Consider the following 7,865-nt stretch of genomic DNA (forward strand, 5'->3'; position numbering starts at 1 on the left):
CGACAAAATAAGGAAGGGGGGAGGCCAAATTGGGGCGGACCCCAAGTAGGATTCGGCCTACTTGGGGCACCCCTTGGTTGCCTCTCCTTGCCTCCAACCTATATGTATGTGGGGAGGGGGCGCCTACAACACACAACATTAACTGTTAGCCGTGTGCGGCATCCCCTCCACAGTTTACACCCTCAGTCATATTGTCGCTGTCCTTAGGCGAAGCCTTGCGCGGATCACTTCACCATCACCGTCACCATGCCGTCGTGCTGACAGAACTCATCTACTTCGTCGACACCTTGCTGGATCAAGAGGGCAAGGAACGTCATCGAGCTGAACATGTGTACAACTCGGAGGTGCCATACGTTCGGTACTTGATCAGTCGGAGCTAGAAGAAGTTCGACTACATCAACCGCGTTGTCAAATGCTTCCGCTTTCGGTCTACAAGGGTACGTAGACACACTCTCCCCTCTAGTTGCTATGCATCTCATATATAGATCTTGCGTGAGCGTAGGATTTTTTTTGAAATTGCATGCTACATTGCCCAACATCAAGATCGTGTCAAATTAACAACATGGGAGAGAGAGAGATCAAACACATAGTTACTGGTACATACCTTCAGCCCTGAGGGTGAACTAATCCCTCCTCATCATGGAGCCTGCCAGGATGATGAAGATGGCCTCCGGTGATGATTTACCCCTTTGGCAGGGCACCGGAACAGGGCTTTGATGGACATTGCTTTGGTATAGAGGCTTACGGCGGCGAACAAGTCATCTAGGTCAAAATTTGGGCTTTTTGGAATTTACAACATTTTTTTGGTGTCAGTTTCATGTCAGGGGGCCCACGAGGGAGTGACAAGCTCGGTAGGCGCGCCTCGGGGGTGGTTTCCCACCAGGCTTGCCGTTTCCTCGTGAGGCTTCTGGTCCTTCCTCGAAGGTTCGGGGGTCTCTTTTTGTCCATAAAAACCACCATAAATTTTCAGGCCATTCCAAGAACTTCTATTTCTGCTCAAAAAACAACACCATGGTAGTTCTGCTTAAAACAATGTTAGTCCGGGTTAGTTCCATTCAAATCATACTAAAACCATTTAAATTTTTCGTAAACATGGCATGAATACTTCATAAATTGCAGATACATTGGAGACGTATTAGCATCCCCAAGCTTAATTCATGCTCGTCCTCGAGTAGTTAAATGACAAAAGAAACAATTTATGAAGTACATACATACATACATATATATATAGGGTGGGTCTATTATGATAACACCCTTAAGAGTCTTATTCTGCACCTCACTTTCTTATTCCGCTAACACCCACCGCCGGAACCCCACAGATTGCAAAAACAAAAACAAGAAACCTGCCCCAGCCGACCAGCCCCATGCACCGCACCCCCACCGAACCAACGTTCTTCCCTGGTAAATCCCCAACCCACCTGTCCCCGATGCCCACGGCCCAGCGCCACCACCCCCAATCGCTCCCCAATCCCCACCCCCACGAGCATGGCGCTCCGGTGCGGCGTAGGATCCGGATCGGGCTCATCACACCTGCCGCCCCACTCCTCCTTCCTCTACCCCCGCACCCCAACCTTCCTCCAACTCCGCCGGCAACCACGGTAGCCGCCGAGGTCACCGTGGCCCTCTCCTCCCCAGATCCGGCGAGCCCCCCATGGCCCTCTCCTCCCTCCACCCCGCTGCGACCGGCCCGCGGCCTTCCACCCCTCGCCGGTGAGCTGCGGTGGTCCTCCACTGATAGATCCAGGCCACGGCAGCTCCCCCTCACAATGCCCCGCCGCTAGATCCGGTGGCCCATGCTGCCCCTCCGCCTACCAGCAGGCGAGGCCTCCCCGTCCACTCGATGGCTACCACGGGATGGTTGGCGGTCTCCCATGGCCTTCTCCCACCTCTGTACTCGCCGGCCGCCGCACCCACAACCGCCCCGTCATCCTTTTTGGGCCTCCCGTGGTCTGCTTCTTCAAGCCATCGGTGGCGGCGCCGTGCAGTCCACTGCATTTGTGCACGCAGCACACCCATACCGCATCGTGCATTCCATGCAGTGCAAAAAAGCATGGCAACGCTGAACGATGTGGCGACAAGGAAACCCATTCTAGCAACCATCCTTCTCCTAGCCCCGCGCCACCCGTGGGACCGGCACTGGGGTTCTACAGGCTGAATCTGATGGCATTCTGCAAGGACTTGAACACGAGGATGCAGAAGTACAAGGCGGAGACTCCGACGTAGGTCACGCTGACCGCCTACAAGGACAACACCTTCGAGTTCGTGGTCAAGTCGCTGTCGGTCTCATGGTTCCTCAAGAAGGCGGCGGGCATCGGGACGGCGAGCAGCCGTCCGGGCCACAACATCAACATGGTGACGTCCCTCTCGCTCTGGCATGTGTACGAGATCGCCAAGCTGAAGTAGGCCGACCCGTTCTGCAAGCACATGTCTGCTCGAGGCCCTGTGCAAGTAAGTCCATCATCGGCACAGCCAAGTCCATGGGCATCTAAATTGTCAAGGATCTCTGAATGTTGCTTTCATCGATTTGCTTTGTTTTTTAACTGACCTGGAAGGCTAGAAGGAAGTAGAGCAGATTTCTTTGCAAGGAGAAAGAAACTTGGATGCTCTATCTATTCTATCCCAAGTGGTTGCCTAATAAGTTTGTTGGCACATCATGGTGCTATCTGTTTTTCATCCAACGGCTCAGTGACAGAGTGCCTTCAACTGAAACTGGAAAACAAAACAGGCACCTGCCTGACGGATTGTGGCCCTGTACTCTTCTCCACCTACCGATGCATGTGTGCTTGCTATAGATTTCATTTGTATTTGTTGCACGAGCCTTTCTTTTCAAACCACCACATCTCTGGCAATATTCTTTCTAATCTATGTATGCTTTCCTGTTTCTCTTCTGCTAGTACATCACAAGGTGAAGTGTCTTCGGGATTACTTTGGTGCCAATTTGCTTGGTTTCATCACAAGGTCAAGGTGAAGTGTCCGCTCCTCGCACCTCTACCTCGCCACCGACGAGAACGAGAGGATCCCTCTTGAGTGGCTTGGAGTACCACGGCTGGCTGTGTGCGTGCAGTTCCGAGGGCGTCGACATGTCGTTCACATTTTTTTGTTTTGGAGAAAAAAATCTCTAGTGCAGTGCTGTTCGATTTATTTGTTCCCGAAAAGAAGTCTGGTGCACTACACTTTGCTTTTTTTAGAAGGCATGCAGTGCAGTTTTACTATTTGCTTTCATGCCGGCCAGATTACTGGATTTTAGCAGAAGATGAGAGAACATCAAAAAACACGTGTATATATAGTATTGATTTTTTCTATTCATTGTGAAGATGCTTATTGTTCATATTGTAAAAAAACCCAAAGAAGACAGTTCATTGTAAAATTTCCTAGGGAAACAAAAAGAAAAGCAATGCGGTTCGCTTTCAGTAGTGATGCGGTTCATTTTTGGTAGTACCAGGATCACTTACGACCAATATGAAGTGCAAAAATTGTGTCAGAGAAAACATTTTCCTAATGTGGTTCACTTTTGATATTCGTGTGGTTCACTTGCCCTCGTCTTTGAGGTCCACTCGTTCATAAAAAATGTTGAAAAAAAGACAACAAAAACTCATATGAGAAAAATAACGTCTGACAAAATAAATTGTGCAGCTCGCTTGCCTTTCCAATGCAGTGCGGTTTTCATTCTGAAGCAGTGCAGTCGGCCGTGTGATGTTGTTCATTTCGCAAGTGCAAAAAAATTGTTAGGGAAGCGGAAAAAAGTAATGCGGTTCACTTCTTGATAGTGTTGTGGTTCATTTACACCCGATGTGAAGTGCACCTACTTTCTGGTTTTAAAAAAATTATGTTTGAATAAAAGAAACCATGCAGTTCTCTTACCAGTGTGATGCAGTGCGGTTTTTCGTCCGTTGCAGTGCTGTTTTCAGTCGGATGAAGTACTCACGTCAATTTGGGTGTCGCGAAAAACAGAGTGTCCACATTTCGGTAAATTCAAAATTCGTCTTAAAACATAAAGAATTAGAGAGAATGTTCTATATGAAAGAGTTGCGTATCATCGATATCTTTCCAGCGTATCGTTTGAATCATTCCGACCAGCGGTTTGCAAAAAAAATCGCCAAAACGGCCGCTGCCACTCATCGTCCGCCGCATGATTTTCAAAATTAACTTAAAACCGTAAGTAATTTCGAAAATATTTCAACATATGAAAGCTGCGCCTCGTTCGTAGCTTTCCAACGGCGTATCACATGCCTCGTTTTGACAAACGTTTCAGAAACTGGAGCGAAAACAGTACCAAAAATTTGAAAAAAATTGAAAAACAGAATTCCGGGATTTAGTAAATTTGAAACTGCTCTTAAACCGTATGGAATTAGAGAAAAGTTTATATATGAAAAAGATGCGCCTCGACGATATCTATCCAACGACGTGTCATTTGCTTCATTCAGACGAGCGGTTTAGAAGAAAACGCGAAAAAACACTCGCTGTCACTCGTCATGGGCCACACCATTTTCAAACTGCTCTTAAACCGTGTGGAATCTCGAAAAGTGTTCAACATGTAGAAGTTGCGCCTAATCCATAGATTTTCAATGGTATATTACACGCCTCATTCCGATAAACGATTAAAAAATTAGAGCAAAAACAGTACCGAAAAAATAACACGTGCAGTTTTTTCCGACGAGAAGTTCAATCGTGTGAGTACTGCAGCACACTTGGTTCAAAGAATGACGTGCACTTGAGTTCCGCGTGCAGTGCGGAAGTGGTGTGCAGAATAGTTATTCTGCTAATATTAGCAGAATAAACCATCTGTATACAAATTTTCCCTACTGCCGGGTGTAGTTACTCCCACTTTTGTTTCATACGTTCTATGTACTATCTATTATATCGGAGAGTATGTACGCGTAGTATGTAGTATATAAGAATGTTTAGGTAGTATATATACTACTTTTTTGGTAGTATGTATCATATTTTGCGCATACTTTATTTCACGTACAAATATGTACGTATTCACAAACACAATAAAATTATGAGCTCCCTTGCCATTTTTTCATATAAATCACTTGGGAGTATCTTAAATATAGTATATGAACATACTAAAAATAATAAAGTAGAGTATATACTACCACATGATAGTATATGAGAAATGAGTGTAGCTACACCCGATAGTAGGATGCATTTTCCCTATATATATATATATATATATATATATATATATATATATATATATCATAAACAATAGCTCATTTCTCATAAACTTCTCATGATCAATTAGCAAGCAATTCACATGTTATGGTTCAATCAATGCATTCTCTTGAAACTTAACAACCTATATTCTTAGTCACCAAGAAATTGCAATGCATCACATTTTCAACAAAGTCTAAGTAAGAGCTCCACATACTCAATTATCATATACGCTTCTATTATTGCTAATACTCAAAGAATACTTTTTGAACAAATAACATCCATCGAACATAGAGAATGATAGGGGCTCAATGTTTCACCTCCCAACTAATTTATCATAAAGATAATTGTCAACAATAATAATTCATGATCAAATATATTTAAATGGACATATGTGTCTGGATCTTTCCCCACCACGCGATGCTTGCCAACTAAAGAATAGTTGAGTTTGAAATGAGAAGGAATACTATTGACTCTTGCATTAAAGTAAAAACTGAGAAGTAAAAGATAGGCCCTTCGCAAAGGGAAGTAGAGGTTGTCACACACTTTTTATTTTTGGATGTGCAAGCTCTTAATGGAAAGGAACGTCACTTTTATATTGCCCCTTATGATACAACCTTTATTACGCAGTCTGTCGCTATTATTTCTTTGCCATCACAAGTTCGTACAAAGCTTATTTTCCCTTACAATAAAAGATCATACATATTTAGGAGCTATTTTTATTGCCTTTTGCACCGATGGCAACTTACTTGAAGGATCTTATTCAATCCTTAGGTAGATATGGTGGCCACTTATGGCAAGAAACTGGGTTTATGATTTTATAGATGCACGAGTAGTATTTCTACTTATTCCTCGATTTTGGCTAGCAAAGGTCCTAAACAAGCACCACATGTTGGAGGATCCATAACAATATAACTTCTATGCAAATATACCCAAACATAACTCATTACATTGTCTTCCTTATCTAACTTCAACTAACTTATCAAGTTTGAAAATAATTAATGGGAATTCACAATCATAAAAGATGTCCAAGATAATATATTTGTATGTGAAAGTACTTTTCCTTATACTAATCGTTCATGAATTGCTTGTATGACCAATATTGTGATTGTCAAACTTCAATAGATTTTACTATCTAAACCCAATGTGAAACTACTGCTAGGCCTGAGACAAGTATATGAAGCACATATAATTTCAAATTTTTTGATATTCAATTCATTCAGCAATTCACTCTTAGGATATAAGGGAACAACGAGAGTAAATGATAAACTACTCCAAAAAGATATAAGTGAAGATCAAATGAGTAGTTAAATAATTAAGTAGCTATGTGAGGAATCTCTCTCATTTAAAAAAATTCTGATGTAAGTATTTTGTTCAAACAACAAACAAATATAAGTAGACGCGCCAAGCAAAACACATATCAAGTCTTGAATAAAAATATAGCTCCAAGTGAGGTTACCGATAATGTTGAAGACGAAAGAGGGGGTGCCTTCCGGGGCATCCCCAAGCTTAGACACTTGAGTCTTCCTTGAATATTACCTCGGGGTTCCTTGGTCATCCCCAATCTTAGGGTCTTTCCAGTCCTTATTCTCCTCATATTGACATCTCACCCAAAACATGAAAAATTCAATCACACAATACTTAATAGAACTTCATGAGATGCTTTAGTATAATAAAACAAATCATTCACTTGGATGCTGTCAAGACAAGGTTCATAATTGTTTCCACATAATAAGTATTGTACTCTAACATTTCCACAATTTATATTGAGCAATATAAGCCATAGAAACTATAAAACAAGCAAACTATGCATTGAAAAATGAATCTGTCAAAATCAGAACAGTCTGTAATGATATGAATAAGCACCATACTTATGCAACTCCAGAACTTCTGAAAAATTAAAAAATCATAGACAATGTGTATTTCAACCATGTGTAAAAAATTGAGATCAAAATCATCTTCCAGTAAAACATAGGAATTTCTACACTCGACGCAAAAGTTTCTATTTTTCACAGAATCGACTCAACTAGCATCCACACTATCCCAAGGGCTTTACTTGGTACTTTATTAAACAAAAGCTATAAAACACGGTTACTAAAATATATTAATCATGTGAACACATAAAAACTATTAGTATAAGTATTGGGTTGTCTCCCAATAAGAGCTTTTCTTTAACGCCTTTTTAGCTAGGCATGATGATTCCAATGATGCTCGTACAAGAATAATAATTGCAACATGCAAGAGAGCATCATGAATCACATGGAAAACCCATTAAGCCTAACCCACTTCCTATGCATAGGTATTTTGTTAGCAAACAATTTATGCAAGGAAGAATCAACTAGCATAGGAAGGCAAAACAAGCATGACTTCAAAACTTTCAACACGTAGAGAGGAAACTTGATATTACAAAGATATGTAAAAGCTTATGTTCCTCTCTCATAATAATTTTCAGTAGCATCATGAATGAATTGAACAATATAACTATCACATAAAGCATTCTTTTCATGATCCACAAGCATACAAATTTTATTACTCTCCACACAAGCAAATTTCTTCTCATTCATAGGAGTGGGAGTATCATATGAAACTCGAATACTATAAATTATTTCCACATTAAAAGAGTAATGTTCAGTAAAAGGGTATTCATAATTATGACAGTAATTATCACTACTTTTCATAACATAAGTATCATCACAATAATCATCATA

The 7,865-nt window shown here is 41.7% G+C and overlaps 1 pseudogene; it reads left to right on the forward strand.

Moving 5' to 3' along the window:
• Window positions 1–2,047: 2,047 nt before the first annotated feature.
• LOC119293882 lies at window positions 2,048–2,507 on the forward strand (annotated as a pseudogene).
• Window positions 2,508–7,865: the final 5,358 nt, after the last annotated feature.

This window comes from Triticum dicoccoides, chromosome 4B, assembly GCF_002162155.2.
Source record: "Triticum dicoccoides isolate Atlit2015 ecotype Zavitan chromosome 4B, WEW_v2.0, whole genome shotgun sequence".
Lineage (NCBI taxonomy): Eukaryota > Viridiplantae > Streptophyta > Magnoliopsida > Poales > Poaceae > Triticum > Triticum dicoccoides.